At 35.5% G+C, this 17,120-nt stretch overlaps 1 long non-coding RNA gene across 3 annotated transcripts; it reads left to right on the forward strand.

Moving 5' to 3' along the window:
• The first annotated feature begins 1,042 nt into the window (after positions 1 to 1,042).
• Positions 1,043 to 10,763, forward strand: LOC112742022 (uncharacterized). 3 transcript variants are annotated; one of them, XR_011870875.1, is made up of 6 exons: positions 1,043 to 1,378; positions 2,765 to 3,198; positions 3,710 to 3,769; positions 3,875 to 3,979; positions 4,077 to 4,621; positions 4,704 to 5,195. It is a non-coding gene; the product is annotated as an uncharacterized lncRNA (long non-coding RNA). The 3 variants fall into 3 exon arrangements; XR_011870876.1 differs by lacking the exons at positions 4,077 to 4,621; positions 4,704 to 5,195 and adding an exon at positions 10,465 to 10,763; XR_011870877.1 differs by lacking the exon at positions 4,077 to 4,621.
• The last annotated feature ends 6,357 nt before the right edge of the window (positions 10,764 to 17,120 follow it).

Here is a 17,120-nt window from a genome sequence, read left to right on the forward strand (position 1 = left end):
TGTTAAATATGTGTATGCCAGCTCAATTTATAAACTATTAATCTAAATAATAAAAAATATCTTAAATAGTTTTTAATTATATGACAGTATTTATGTCATACAATACATACGTGTTAAACTGGAAAATATTTTTAATTATTTTTGAGAAGAGCTTATGTGAGCATGTGATCACATAGTGAATATGTCGTAGCACACTGTTGTGACTCAAGCCTATGTGGTAATGAACATGCAAAATTGTTCACACTTCCACGACACTATACATGGACTACCCACAATCGGATCATAAAGGGCAGATGACTGACTTCCTTCATCATGAATACCCATTCCAAGAAGAGTTTACAACAAGTGCAAAATTGATCGTTGTAAATGTTTGTTAGAAAATTTAGGGATTGAGAACAAAACTAAATAAAAAAATTAAGTATTTTTTTATCCTATAAGAATTATATATGAAGATAAAGAGTCTTTCAACATATATTTGTGTCTCTACTTACAAATTAAAACCTGCTAAGGTGATGAAGATAGCTTTAGAAATAATTAAGAAGAATAAAAAATTAGGACAAGACTTTAACAATATTAAGAAGGCCATGATTATTTTGGAACAATGAATCAAAGGAGCTGAGAGAGATGCTTACCACGATGGCACAAGGGGAGACAAAAGAAAAGTAAAGGATAAGACAAATCTTCAAGATTTTTAAAATAAGATTAAAAAAAATTTACATGATAAGATTTATATTAACTCTGATTACTGATATGCCACACTTACAAAAAAGAGAGGGCCCAATGAGAGGAAACAATTCACAATATTATACAATTAAAAGGCTATAAGGACTTTATCTCAAAGAACAATTGACATTTCCTAAAATTTAATATAAAATGAACATAAAACTAGCTCTTATCATACACAAATTTACTTCCTTGTCTTAGACTAGACAGAGCTTAAACAAATATTAACGTCAATAGCACCAACTCAGCACTTCTTTTGTGGCCTAAATTTCTCTTACCAAGCACGCCCATAAATAGGAATACACCCTCATGGTCTTGCCTAATACTCAATATTTAAGCCTCTCCTAATATGCAGACCATGCCCAATTTTCTCAACCATACAAACTTCACACCTCATCCAAGGCATCCACAGCCGATGACAATGATGGCATGACTGGACCACGACTGAACGTGTGTGGTGCATAAGTTTTCTCTTACATCATGGATCTTATCCTATTTCATGCACTGGGATTGGGTGGCATTGGAAAAATTGTATCGGAACATATATGGACTAAGGCAGAGGCTTGTCGGCCACTATGCTTATGTCGTGTCCAAAGGAGTGAAGTCCACAGGCTCACGCATTAGTATGGACAACAAGGTATTGGGACTCGTCATGGTAAGGTTTGTTTAGTACATTAAGGGTTACATTCCCTCAACCCCTAACAAACCCTATGTAACGATCTTAATCCCAATTTTGGAGCCTCGGTCAATTTCACATTCAGAAAAGCTCTTTAAATTTTATATATAACTTGCTCTAGTCTATGAAATTGACTATTTTAGCATGACGAATAAGGCAAAAATATAGGACGTACTCACTTTAAATTTTATATATAACTTGTTCTGGGCTTACATATTGATTCACTTCCGTAAGCTTGTCAACCATGATAGTTCATTTCTATTGATTTTAATTTTATGACTTTTTTCAGTATCTTCTTCATTTTTCAACGAATATACCCTTCCACAACATGTTTTATCAGGTTCTTATTGAGGGTACACTAATTTTCCACCAATCCATTTATATTAAAAAAGATTCTGCTTTTATTACAAATGAAACTCAAATTATTGGTTTCCCCTAGTATCTTTATAATTCTATTTTGTTGAAAAATGTTAACAATAAATATGTGGTTCGAAAAAAGTAAAGTAATTCCATCACAAAATTTTGTTAACACTTTTTATAAATTACAGAACCGGTTATACCAAAATTAATTAGGTAGATTATCAAAGCTTAGATTAAATAAAGGGTTAAACTTAACGGTGATAATTTTCTTTTTAAAATTAGTCACTAACTTAATTACTGGTCTGATGCTTAGTTTTTCAAATATGAGTAAATTTTTTTCTGTCTCAAAAATTACTTGAGATAAGAAAAGTATTAGTTATGTATTAAATAATAAAAAATTGTAATGAATTGAATTTTAGTTATCCAACGTTAGTTATCTTTTTCGATTGATAAAAACGTTAAATTTCTTAGAGAATTGAGCATTTAAAATTTGAGATAAGTAAAATAATGTTTAAAAAATTGACAGAAATTAGTTGAAAAGAAGTTAACATTTTGATTGAATTCTAAGTCAAATTCTTTGTTTTAACTCTTATGCATAATTATTACGAATATAAGCAAAATCTTTTTTATTTTTCTAATGCATATAAATACTTTTATAAATATATTTAGATTCAACAAAATTTATTTTAACATATTTTTGCCCGCCATTATCAAAATATTCTTGGCCCATCACTACTTATATGCCAGGTTTTTTTTGTTATTTTTATGTTAAATTGAAATGAAAACATAAACTTTTCTTTTAGGAAAAGTATTGGGGACCAAGTTAGAGTCTGCCAAGTTTTGACAACAACAATTAATTATTCTTTTTTATTAAAAATATTACGTTTAAAAATATATTGATCATCATTAATTTAAAATTTCAAACGTAAGGATTGATACATCGCGGCATATTAATGATGTCCACTTCAACCCTAAACCCATGATCACATTCTCATCTGTCTCTAGGTCCTCTTGCCGTCGTGGTAGTTGCGTCGTTACCATGCCACCGCAGAGACCGATCAAACGCGGAGGGCCACTTCCCGATCCTGTTTATGATACAACCCTTCTCGTCAAAGGGAAACTCATCCTACGCACCGATATCGCATCCTAACCCCACTGTAGTTGTCGTCGTCGTCGTGTATGCCCTTTGATCGTGACATCGAACAGTCGTTACATACGGCATCAATGTGTACAACCCCTCTCATGGAGCCATAGCGTTCCACCTTCATAGGAGCAAGGTGTAGTTGTTCCTGCTGAAGGCGAGTTGAGAGTGTTGCGTCAATGGATCTATCAATTTGTGAAGAAGGATCGTGTGACACTTTATATGATGTGTGTAATCATTGTCCACCGAAGTCAATGTCCGGTGTTTGAGTGAAGATGATACTCAATGTGTAGAGAAGGTATGTTGTGTGTTAGTAGTATAATTATTGTGGATCTTCTCTATGATAGCCTGATGGGACAACTTGGATCTATGATGTATTTTTTTTCTCTTTATGCTCACCAAGTTGCATGTTTCGTTGCATCTCTGTTTTTAATTTTTTTTGGGTATTAACAGGGATACTCTTGTTTGAAATTGTTGTGCTTTTGTTTGTTTAAGTATAATTGTTGTGAATATTCTTTTATGCTAGCACAATGTTACAATTTTGACATATGATGTGTTTTTTTGATCTTTTTGTTCACCATGTTGCATGTTTCTTTGCAACTTTGTTTAGATTTTTTATTTTGTAGGTATTATTAGGGATATTCTTGTTTGAAATTATTGTCCTTTTATTTGTTTATACATTGGTGTTATCAATGAATAAGTGGATGTTAAAAGAGTTTTTTCGAGTGTTGAACAGTGGATGCTTATCTTCTTTTGTGATGCGTTTTTGGTTGATCCACTCAGCTGTATTAGGGTGTTTTCGATTTCAGGAAAAAGAATCTATAGACGTTATTGAGTTAGAGGATGATGATACAAAATTGAGTCATGAGGTGCGAAATTTACTTTATTGTTGTCATAATACTAACGAGTTATTGGAGACTAATTTTTTAAGTGTGTTCGGCATTAAATGTTATTTTCTCTGAATGGATTTGCAGTTGCTGGATCACACTGAAATTCAACTAGAAGAAATCTCCTACGTAGGATTGCGATTTGTTTCGTTGCAGTGGGCACAAGAATTCTATTCTAATTATGCAAAGAAGGTTGGGTTCATCACTAAGATTAGGATAACTAATTTTGATAAGACAAGAAAGGAATTAATGATACCCATTAATCAATCGATACATTACAATCGTGAAGGTTATCAGGAGTCTCGAGTGAAGGCAACATTTCGGGTAAAGAAAATAACAACCGTGAAATGCAAAGCAAGGCTGTACATGATGTTTGATAGGCAGAAGGATAATTAGATGGTGTCAAAATTAGAATTTAAGCATATCCATCCGTGTTTTGTTAAGCAATTTGCCCATTACCACAAGTACAGAGAACTGACCATGTATGTCAAGTGTGTGATCGAGGACAACGATGAGGCTGGCATATGGCCCAACAAGACGTACCTCGCACTGGCAAATGAGGTTGGTGGGTCATCGAATTTAGGTTACTCAGAAATGGATGTGAGAAATTGCATTACAAGCAATTTGTGCTTTACTGACGAAAATGCCGATGTTAAGGAAATATGGAGCTATTTCTTGCGAACGAAAAGAGATCAACCTGAATTTCTTTTATGTAATAGATGTTGACGCAACTAACAAGTTTAAGAGTGTGCTTTGGATAGATGCAAGGTGTAGGACATCCTACGAATATTATGGAGACGTGGTGTCATTTGATATAACATATAGTAGAAACAAGTATGTGTGTTTGTGTCTCTATTGAAAGGTTTTTCGTTTTGACATTATCGCAAGTTCTTACTTATTACTATTTTTATTACAGGCATAGACTACCATTTGCATCTTTTGTTGGTGTCAACCATCACGGGAAGTCCACTTTGCTTCGATGTGCTTTGCTAAGGAATGAGAAAATACACAGTTTTGAGTAGGTCTCTACGCAATGGCTGAAGTGCATGGGAATTTCCCCACAGGCCACCATCACAGATTAGTGCAAGTCCATGTTTAGTGCTATTAGGAATCTCCTTTCAAATACTTGCCACCGATGGTGCATATGGAACATATTGAAGAAGATACCACATAAGTTCGGAAGATATGTTCGGTACAGAAAAATACATCCTAAAATGACTAGCACTGTATGGAATGCTCGATCTGTAGAATCTTTCAAGAAAGATTGGACTGAATTCATTGCTAAGTTTAAGCTAGAGCACAACAGATGGCTATCAAGTTCGTTTTGTCATGTGCTTGTATGTTCTTTTTGTGAGTATATTACTTGTAAAACTTTTTTCAGTATACTGGATTTTAGGTACCATTCAAATCGGATGATTTATAACTTGTTTGGATGCTTTATGGGATATCTGTGTTTGAAGGTCGATGGATGTTTGGTTTACAAAATCTATAAATATGTATGATGATGTATCTAAGTATTCTTGTTGGTGGTTTTTGCATTTTTTTTCTAAAAATTTATAACGATCAACGAATGTGGGTTCCAGTATTTTTCCAAGGTGAATTTTGGGCTGGTATGAAGAGTACTCAGAGGAGTGAAAAGTATGCACGCATTTTACGGGGGTTTCTTGCATTGCAAGAGTGGATTGGTTCAGTTCGTGCATAAGTATAACAACGTGCTTGTGAACGAGGAACAAAAGGAACTAGAGGACGATTATGCAGACTCTAAAGGAGCTGACCCCTGCTCATCCAGCTCTATAATTGAAAGACAATTTCAACGTGAGTAACAAGCTCTATGTTTAGGAAAGTACAATAAGAATTCAGGAAAAAAGGCGATTGTTTAATCCGTGGTGTGACTCAAGAGGGAGTCTATGTACTACACTAACAGTCTTGAGTTTGACCCATTAACACACAAGATTCGGTACGAGTTCAACATGTTTGAATCAAGAAGTATTCTTTGTTGCCACTGTCTTGATGTGTTTTCATATTACAAAGTATATAGAGTACTATCTTACTATATTTTCCCTCGATGGAGCAAGAATGTACAATACAAACACACTTACATCAAGAGTAGCCATGACAAGAATCGATCGAATGAAAGTCCCAACTTATTCAGAGGATTGTGTTCACACTTTATAAATTGCCCAAGATTTCATGACTTGTGATGAAGAAGCGGCCATGTTATATTTGGCTCTTGACAATGTGAGGGCTAAGCTGGTTGATTATCGTGCGAACTTAGGGTCCAGAAGTATTGCAACTACACAAGACATCATCGTGACGTAGTATAAGTTCGCTCTTGGTGCAGATAATATTCAAGGTCCTTCAAAGGTGGCAACCAAGGTTTGGCCGAGATTGAGGAGGCTTGGATCTAAATTGGACAGCTCGATCAAGAAATCTATGCGAAGAAAGAAGAAAAATGCACCTCCGGTATATGTTTACCATTTGTTTAATTTTGAACCCTTTGTTGAGGTGACTTTATGGATATAGTTGACTCAATTCTTTTGTGCATGGTACTTTTTTCTAGGAGAATGATGTAGCAGTCACTCGAAATGTAGTGGTTGGTTTTGTTGTTAGAGCGAATAAATCACAAGAACATTGCGGGTTCATGTCTTTGTTAAACTCGTTTGAAAATAGTTAGAAGAATTTTGACTATGGATTTCTAAGGAGAATTCCTTTTTTATATTTGGATTTTTTTCTCCATCTCTTTAACAAAATATTGAGGTATATGGTTTAATAAACAATTTTCTGTTGATGATTATGATTATTTTTTGAGTGTGATCCACTGATATGATTATACTGTTATAAGTTTTCTAAGTTTCAATCAACTCACCAAATTATCACAATTTTTATGTGATTTTAATGTGGAGCACATAACATAGTAGGTTCTTTAACTTAGATTGCGTCTCATTTTTGTAAGGTTATCTTCCTAAGTTAGTTTGACTAAACCTTATTCGAGACTCCAACAAGTCTCGATTGGAACTTCAATTCTAAGGAAACAAAAAATACAACAAAAAAAGACACTTCTATCATAAGACACATCCATAGATAGACAAACCCACAGAAGACACGTTAACAAAGACACCTCCATTGGAAGACACACCCATAATTAATTAAGTAATTAATTAAAAATGGGCGAAAATGGTTAGAAAAATTAGCAATCGGAATTTGACAATTTAAATATGAGATTTGGACTCAGCGGATTTTTCTGAGTCGAAAAACATAGTTTTCTGCGTGAAAACACATACTAAAAATTTAATCGGCAGTACTGGCTGAGATATGTCTGGTATTGCAGCTGAGAAAATAATTTATGAGTGAGAAAGATTAAAAAGTTAGAATTTATGATTTAGAAAATAAAAATATCTAAAACGCAGTTTAAAACGCTAATCATAAATATTTTGGCCCAAAATTGGGCCAACGAGTTATATACATGAACCGGGCCCAAGTGGGATCCAAGTCGAAGGTATATAAGCATCATTTATGAGTATTGAAGCTCATTTAACCCTAAAAATGAGAGGGAGAGGTGGATAGAGAGAAGAGAGAAAGAAAACCTAGCTTCCCAAACTTTAAATCACCATTACTTTCTCTCCAGAGCTCCGATTGACAAGCCATTTGTGACCATGCATCGCTCTTTTCATCCTCTTCGATTCTATCTAGGTATTGTGGTGAGTATTTTATTCTTCTCTGCCCAGTTTCAATTTTTTCCTTTGAAAATGCGTTTTGGCTTTGGGTTTGAGAAATCTTGTGATTTTGGTTGTTTAGGAGTGATTTAGTATAAGCTATTGATGATTTTCATCAACTATTTTCATGAGTTAATGTAAGAATCATCCAACTCTTGTGATTTATGAGATTTTGTAAATCCTAGAGTAATGTATATGTGAAATTGGTTATGTTATTATTGTTGGGTAAATTTGGCACACTTTGAGAACTCGAATTGGGTTGTGGAACTCTTGGTGAAGCTTGGAGCTAGTTCTTGGTGGAAATTTTGCAAGGAAGGGCCAAATTATTGTGATTTCAAGAGGTATGGTTTAAGTTTCATTCAAGTACCGTGTGGTGTGATGAGGATTTCTAAACTAGATGCCTCTAGGATTGGGTTTGGATTGTATAATTGGTTGGTATTGATATGTAGAGTTGATATGTTGTGAAAATTAATGATTGGATTGAGAATTGTGTGAATTTGCATGTTTGGGTGTTGAAAAATTTGATGAATTGGATAATGATTATTGGTTTGTAGAATATGTATTAAATTGTGAATTTGGGCTGGAGGCCGTGAATTTTGGGCCAGAGGCCGGGAAAAGGTAATGACTGTAAGTGATGATTGGATTGTGTGATGATGTATGTAATTGAATGAAAATTGATCATGAATGATGAAAAAGTAGGCATGATTGCCAGAAAATTAGAAATTATGGATTGAGATATGAAATTGGTGGAATTTGAGTTGATTTGTGTAATTGGAGAAGGTTTGGATTTGGTTGAGTGTAAAATGTGAAATGGGTTGGTTTGTGGTAAAAATTATTGAGAAAAATAAATTAGGCTTGTGAACAATTGGAAGGATTGGTAAATGTGTGTTTTTGGTAAAAACAGATTTTTGGCCAACTTTGGCGTATCGTAACTCGGTCCTCGAAGTTGGAAAACTTTCAAAATTGGAGTTTTATGAAAATTCATTTATCGATCTTCCCAACGGTTCAGAATGGTTGAAAAATAAATTTTATGGAAAAAGTTGAGGTTTTGAAAATTGGATTGAAAAACTGATTTATGCAACATATCAGATTTTTTGTTTTTTGATATGGATGCGTACGCGACCTTTGACATGCGTACGCGGACATTGGTCTCTGTGTATGTGGACACTGCATGCGTACGCGTAATGGTCCATAATTGGGGTCATGCGTACACGACACCATGCATGCGTACACGGCTTACTAAATTTTCACCTTATGCGTACGCGGACCTTTGTATGCGTACGCAGATTCCTAAATTTTCAGTCTGTGCGTACGCACACTACATGTATGCATATGCACACCTCCCAGATTTTCGGAAAATATATTTTTATGGCTTTCAAATATTTTTTTGACCTTCTAAACCTTTATAAACTTTGATATGAGTCTAGAGCCGGTGGAATTGAGGGTGGATGAGTTAGGGATAAAGCCAAATAAATTGAGTTAGTAAAATTGAGAGAAATGAACAAGATGTTAAGTGATATATGATGATTATGAATGAGATAATTGATGATGAGAGTGAACGGTTAATGATGAATGAACTTAATTAAGATTGAATACGCATTGAGATGAGATTGATAATGAGAATAATGATGATCACAAGATTGATAATGAGGATGATGGTGAAGTGTGACGAGCACTATATCATGGGATGAATAGGCGAGTTGAGGTAGAGGATTCCCTCTCTCGTGTTGTGATTAGGATTAAAGAGGCAATAAGATTTGTGTTGTGAGGACGGTGGTGTTATCCCGCTCACGTATAGGCAAGTTGAGAGTGAGGATTTTCTCGCTTACTGTGATAAACAAGTTGAGGTCGAAGATTCCCTCTCTTATTGGGGTAGGCGAGTTTAAAGTTGAGGATTCCCTTAACTGTCGCACCAAAGGGTTGGATTGAAGGTCGATGATTCCTTTCAGTTTAACTCTATGATTATTAATTTTGAATGTCGGGAAAAGCATGTTGAGATAGAGGATTCTCTCTCTTGCTATGATGAACAAGATGAGGTTGAGAATTCTCTCTCTTGTTATGGTGGGCAAGTGTGGTTGAGGATTCCCTCTCTTGCTACATTAGAGAATTAAATGAAGAAGGTTGATGATTCCCTTCGATTTGATTCCTGGCTGTGGTGTGAATGATTTAGGTTGAGGATTCTCTATCATCACATCATAGTTTCCCTCTAAATGGGAGGTTGAGAATTCTCTCCTTGAAGGTTGAGGATTCCCTTCGTGTTGAGAGACGATATCCGGGTTAGCTACCAGGTGTGTCGGGTTGGCTGTATAACTGACAGATGAGCTCATTGGTCATAGGGCAGGCATACATCATTCACATATGTTTGATTTGTTTGGGTTTCCTTAATTATATGAGTTTGCCTGATTGAATATGTTACGTGCTTAACTGCTACTTGCTTACTTGCATTAATTGTCTTACTTGTGTATTACTTGTTTGCATTGTTTATGTTTGTACAACTGAGAGGTCCCTCATACTGGTGTTGGTTGACGCTGAGGGCTGCCTTTGTTGAAATAAAATGATGAGATAACTTATTAACAATGATGAATACTGAAAGAGATGATTTGAGTTCCCTGGGTAGACGCAGTGAAGTGATTTCACTTGCATCAGGTGAAAATGTGAAGTATTGATATATAATCACTGAGTTGAATTAGCTGATGCTGGTTTTGGTCATGGTTCTACAATGAATTGGAAGTTGGAAAGTTTGGAAGGTCGAAAAAGATGAGAGATTGAATTAGATTTAGTATCCCCTAGGACAGTTACCTAAGTTATGGATTAGTAAGAACCTAGGGTGAATAATTGATGAAAAGGAGATTAGGATGCTTAGGGAGTTCTTATTATAATGCATTATATTTATTTGGCACTTTTACTATACTAGGAACCCATGGGTCGGTGGTTCTTATTCCGTATATATTCTCTATTTTTCAGATGCAAGTCCAAGTGCTCAGCAGTGAGCTGTAGTTTATCTAAAAGATGGCGAAGATCGTTGGACTCAGTTTTACTTTTGTTTCGAATCTCTCCGAACTTATTTTGAAAACATTTTATTATGTATTTAATTCCTTTTGAAAACTTGCCTATAGAGGCTTTGATGTATGAAGGAGAGATAGGAAAATTATTGTTGTCAACTACTTTTATACTGTACCCTAGCCGTCCTAAACTTCGCAAGTTGTGACTAGCGGCTATTATATTCATGTCTATATACATATATATACCTTGTCTTTATTCTATTCTTTCTTGTTGTTATACCTTATCTTGATTCGCTATTCGAATATGTTTTATCTTCTTTTCTTCGATACGAGGGTGTTTCCAATCGCGATTTTATTTTTCTCCTTTTCGGGCTTCTCGTTAAATAACTCCTTTCAATTATATAGATATATATGTATTTTAATCCACCTTGAGAGTCGTACCACCTTACTATCATTGACTTATGACTCGAGTATAAGGATTTGAATATTAGGGTGTTACATCCCGTCGGAAGACACATCCATGGATACACGAATCCACAAAAGAGATGTTGAGAAAAAGACACTTCCATTAGATGACACATCCATATATAGACACATCCGAATTAGACATGACAAAAATAGACACCTCCATCAGAAGATACATCCATAGTTAGACAAATCCACAAAAGACACATTGGCAAAAGACACCTTCAGTAGAAAACACATCCATATATAGACACCTCCGAAGAAGACACGACCAAAATAGACACGTCACTCATAAGACAGATCCATAGATACATAAATCCAGAAGAGACACATTGGCAAAAGACACCTACAGCAGAAGACACATCCATATATAGACACCTTCGAAAAAGACACGACCAAAATAGACACTTCCGTCAGAAATAGATACATCCAGCAATAACACTTCCAAAATGTTAACTTGTTTAGCCTGTGCAAACATTTACATGCTAAAATGGAGCAAGTGTTTTTAGCCTATGTAAAATAAGACAAACCAATGTCCCAAGAAAGGATTCACATCCATAATAGCTGCATTTTCTGTTTATTAACTAATAAAATTCAGCAAGGTTCTCAAAACAAATACTCGCTAATAACAACATAAGAATCTAAAAGAAACAGTCAATATGTGTAACAAAAGGAAAATATCAAATTACAGCAAAATATAACTCAGCATGTGAGGGTATCCTTGGACTAGGTAAACAAGAATGTTCTATGCATCTTTTTTCTTCCCATGTTTATCACCTTTGATGGTCTATTTTTTTGGCAATCCTTCAACTTGCCGAAGTATGCTCTTTGTGCCAAGTGCTGTGAACGGTGTCCTAACCTTTTTATGTTTGTTCCTTGGATGGTTGCAGTACACAGTAAGTTGAGGACGACTGTCAAGGGCATCCAGTTCCTGTTCAATGGCTGAATTATTATGATCCAGAAGGATATCAAGCATTATTTTCTTCCTGTATAACTTGATGGTGTCCTGCATGTAAAAATCAATGTTGTATGATGGCATTTAGTAATGGACAGTCATGTGTGTTTAGATAATCAGTTATTCAACAATAGGATTTGGAAGCTCACATAATCTCATTCATTTAATTTACCGACTTTGGTCTAGTACTCCATGAATTTTATGGCGTATACACCACAATCAAAACTAGGTGAATGGGAACAATGGGTTGTATTAGGAGAATGAGTATAGATATCAAGTAAACTTACAAATTAAAATATTGTTAGGTTTTGAGGGGATTCACCTATTTGTTGTATTGGGACAGAGGCGTATATGCGAGGCAGGCCTCTTTTCAGTGGGCTTATACGTGGGAATGACCACTTTAGCTATATCTTCAGGCAGGCCTCTCCTGAAATGTATTTAAAGTTTAAACGTAATATAATAATATGGGTTAAATAGACTAACAGAGTCATGAGATCTTTTTGTACTGCATATGCATCTATCCTCATCCGTGATGTTTCATGTGGTTTTCTGTGTAAACTATCTAGTACGAAAAGCCTTTTTCTAGAGACATTGAATGTATACACTCACCATTGACGGGACACACATACGGGAAAAAATCACTTCAATAATATACAAGTTTAACTAAGTAGATTACGTACATGGATAAACAAAAACACATCTTGGTTGTTCGGTTTCATCGATGTAAATAACATGTCTTACAGCAAATAGACTTACTCAACTTCTCTTTGCAGCTGTTGCCTTGTCAAAATACTTGTTGTCAACACTTGAAGTGTTCACCCAAACCCGCATACACGGGAGTTGTCCCGTCCTTAAAGTCCTTCAGATTTTATGGGACCATGACCATTTCCTGTCAAAAGAAGACTTTGTAATGATGCTAACCTGTTCTAACCACTTAAAAATATGAAAGGGCCAACGGAATCTCCCCGGATCAGAAACATCAAGTACTGTATCGATGTGCCAGGGCAAAATGACATGTTGCACTGTCGGATACAAAAACATCTTCAAGACGAGTAGGATGAAATGCTGCCTGAACTTCATCCCGTCATCTACTGATGGGTGGATATTTTATACGCTTTTTGGCATTGTTTTCATATAGTTTTTAGCATGTTTTATTTATTTTTTATTAAGTTTTCATAGATTTTAGTGTTAAATTCATATTTTTGGATTCTACTTTGATTTTGTGTGTTTTTATGCAATTTCATGTATTTTCTAGCTAAAATTGAGGAGCTGGAGCAAAAGTCTGATTCAGAGACAGAGAAAGCACTGCAAATGCTATCTGGATCTGACTTCCTTGCACTCGGAAGAGCTTTTTTGGAGCTACAGAAGTCTAAATGAAGCGTTCTCAACGGCTATGGAAAGCTAACTTTTAGAGCTTTCCATCAATATATAATTGTCTATACTTTGCTTTAGATTTCAAGGCCCAAAATTGGTATCCAACGCCAGCTTCCTGCCCCCTTTCAGGCGTCCAGCGCCCATGGAGAAGAGACCACCATCCAAACGCCCCAAGAGGACCCCCTAACCAGCGTTCAATATCCTAGAGGCCTCATAGCACGTGGATCTCATTAAAGCTTGGCCCAAACACTCACCAAGTGGGCCCCAGAAGTGGATTTTAGCACTAAAAAGACTATTTTATCCTTACTAGTCATTAGTTTAGTATTTAAAGTAGAAGATCACTCTTTGTTAAGGATCTTCGTCCATCATTCACCATATTTTCGTTTTACACACTATATTTTCTATTAGTATGAGTTTCTAAACCTCCTAGGTTTAGGGGAGGAATCCTGCTTAGTTTTATGGATTAATATAAGATTACTGTTCCTCTTTAATCCGTGTTTGATTCTCTATTCTAGGATGTATATTCATTCTTCATCAATATGAATGCATTGAATTGGCATAAGGTTATCACATTCTGCATGGGTTCAGAGTGCATCTTTCATCAGACAATGAAGAACCACGAGCTTGATTATGAATCTCTTAGACGGCTAATCCATGACTTCGTTGGGGACTTCTCGAGACATCAGTTCAGCAAATTTACGGGGAGATTAGGGTCTCTGCAGTAGAAGCTAGAACCCAAGACGCGGCATCCTCTGATCCGAAAGATTTGACATTGTCTGTGGCATTTTAAGTAGGATCACAAAGGAGAATAAACTGCAGAAGCTTCACTCTCAATCAGAATGGATCCGCACTAACCCTGGGGTTCAGATCTGGAGGAGTATTGGCAGCTGCTCAAACCAGCGTCAATCACATACAGCCTACCATAGAAGAAATCATTCACAATTGAAGAAGACAGTAATACCAGAGTTAATACAGAAGGACAAAGCAACTCCAAACCTTAACTAATTTCTTATCCCTAAGTATAATTCCATTCATAAAGTATTTTATACCCTTTTCTTTAGACTTTTTTCACTCTATCAAACAATCAAATCCAATAACTCTTCTATCCGCCTGACTAAGACCTATAAGATAACCATAGCTTTCTTCACACCACAATCCTCGTGGGATCGACCCTGACTCACTCAGGTATTACTTGGACGACCCAGTGCACTTGCTGGTTCAGTTGTACGAAACGTGGGGATTCATGCACCATCTACGGTATCCATAGAACAGTTGTTGACGAAATGCCAGAGTTGTATAGTTTTCATCCGGTGAAAATTTTTTTTATTGCAACATGAGCATCATTCTCGCAGTAGAAAACTGGGAAGTCGTCCACTACAACATGCAGGTTTATTAATTAGTATAAATTGAGTGATGCGATATGAATAATAAAGGAAAAGCCATGGGAATCGAACGCATCTTAGCCGATTAAATGCTGTTTAATACAGAAAGTTACCACTGGACAGGATTTCAAAAACATGCTGAAACAGCTCGATATAAATGCGAATGTGTCCATTGACGAACGGATTTTTCTATCGGTAAAGAATAAAAGTAATTGCGTTGTAAGTATAGTTTCTAAACCAACAGGAAATCCTTTCGTATAAAAGTTTTGGTTGTCATTTAAGCAAACCCAATAAAATTGATAACCGAGTATTTAAACCTCGGGTCGTCTTCTCAAGGAATTGCAGGGACGTATGACTTATTATTAGCTATGAAAAAGGTAGAATTTTAGGTTTTTAATGTATAAGATAAAAAGCAAGAATATTAAATGGCAAGAAAGTAAAGTGTAAGGAATTAATTTAAATAAATAATAAAACTCTTGGCAAGGTATAAGAACTGGAAGTCCTATCCTAGTTATCCTTATCGATTATGATGAGAATTGGATTTTTCTCCCACTTTATTAACCTCTAACTATGAAGGTAAGTTAAGTGGATGAATTGATTTGAATCCTCAAGTCCTAGTCTTTCCTTGGAAAAGGCTAGAGTTAGTGGAACTCAAGTTAATTCTCGAAGAATTCCAATTTTCAGTCAACACCTCGAGTTTGATAACTCAAGCATCACCAATTATTTAACCAAAGCCAAAAAGAAAAAAAAATCTACTTGAATGAAAATAATTTGAATACATAAATTAAAGAGAGCAATCGTAATTCTGAAATACCTCAAAATATATTAAATAGAACATTCAAATCTTAACATGGTTAAGTTCATAAGCTAAATTGGAACATTAACAAGTAAAAGCATTGGAATAATTAAAAATAGAAGAGAAACATTAATTAAAGGAAAATATTGAACCTGGTATTGAAGCAATAAAATTAAAAGGAATCCTAATCCTAAAACCTAAGAGAGAGGAGAGAACCTCTCTTTCTAAAAACTACATCTAAATTATGAAAAGTGAATTATGAGCTGATGATTATGAATGAATGGATTCCCCCACTTTATAGCCTCTAATCTGTGTTTTCTGGGCCACAAACTGGGTCGAAAACAGCCCAGAAATCGCTGGAGAAGAAATCTACCACGCTGATTTTTGCCACTGCGACGCGTCCGCATGGAGTGCGCGTTTGCGTCGCCTAGCGTCAAGGCAACTATGGCATATTATATATCAAATCGAAGCACCGGACGTTAGCTTTTCAAGGCAATTGAAACCGCGTCGTTTGGACCTCTGTAGCTCAAGTTATGACTATTTTAGTGTGAGAGGGTCAGACTAACAGCTTTGCAGTTCCTTCAACTTCTTGTATTCCTTCCACTTTTGCATGCTTCGTTTCCATTCTCTAAGCCATTCATGCCCTGTAATCCCTGAAATCACTTAACACACATCTCATGGCATCTAATGGTAGTAAGAGAGGATTAATATTAGCAAATATAAGGCCAAAAAAGCATGTTTTCAATCATAGCACAAATTCAGGAAGGAAAACGTAAACTCATGCAAATCATATGAATAAGTGTCTGAAAGATTGATAAAATCCACTCAATTGAGCACAAGATAAACCATAAAATAGTGGTTTATCATCCATCATCTACTGGTAGCATGCTTGTTTCAAGTTTGTAGGACTTAGCCAATGAAACTATTATGCTGTGTTACACAGGCCACCTCGGGACTAGCTTCAGGAAACCAAAACCCATTGCTTCTATCTCTGCTAGCTTTGATTGGGTCTGGTTTGTTTCCAGATTTTTGAACATATCCACAATATAGCATGGTGAAAAGCTTGTCTCCAATAATTTCTGTCAACATACGAAGCGACCATAAGAAGCAAGTGATAAACTAGAAGACGAGCACAAAATTGTGAATGATGTAGTACCGGTTTTTCCATGTCTGCAAGGTGATTTCTGGCAACAGACCAAAAGTTAAGAGTTTCCAACACTAGTTGGGAATGCAATCAAATATAACTGAAAGATGCAATCCAATACAATCATCCAATTAATACCAAATAAAACACACGTTCTACTCAAAATACAACGTCCCACTTCTAGTTTGAATAAAATAAGTAATTCATTACTCAAAATTCAATAAAATGCACAGTAAGATGAGAGAAAAAATTTTGCAATAATTTAGACCATGGAAGCTCTAAATCACTAATTCATAAACCAAGACCAATTTAGAAAAAGTTAATTCCAAGTATCAACTTTTTCTTTTCTAACTCAACTAAGTCAGAGGTGCAAGAATAGGAAGAAATAAAGTAGTTTAACAACAACCTCTATTAATCAAATCGACATAAAAGAACATTGAACGAAACCAAATAAATTAAGTTAGTGAAAACCATACATATAATTTCAACCATGGAACGGTGC

The sequence above is a fragment of the Arachis hypogaea genome, chromosome 14 (assembly GCF_003086295.3).
Source record: "Arachis hypogaea cultivar Tifrunner chromosome 14, arahy.Tifrunner.gnm2.J5K5, whole genome shotgun sequence".
Classification (NCBI taxonomy): domain Eukaryota; kingdom Viridiplantae; phylum Streptophyta; class Magnoliopsida; order Fabales; family Fabaceae; genus Arachis; species Arachis hypogaea.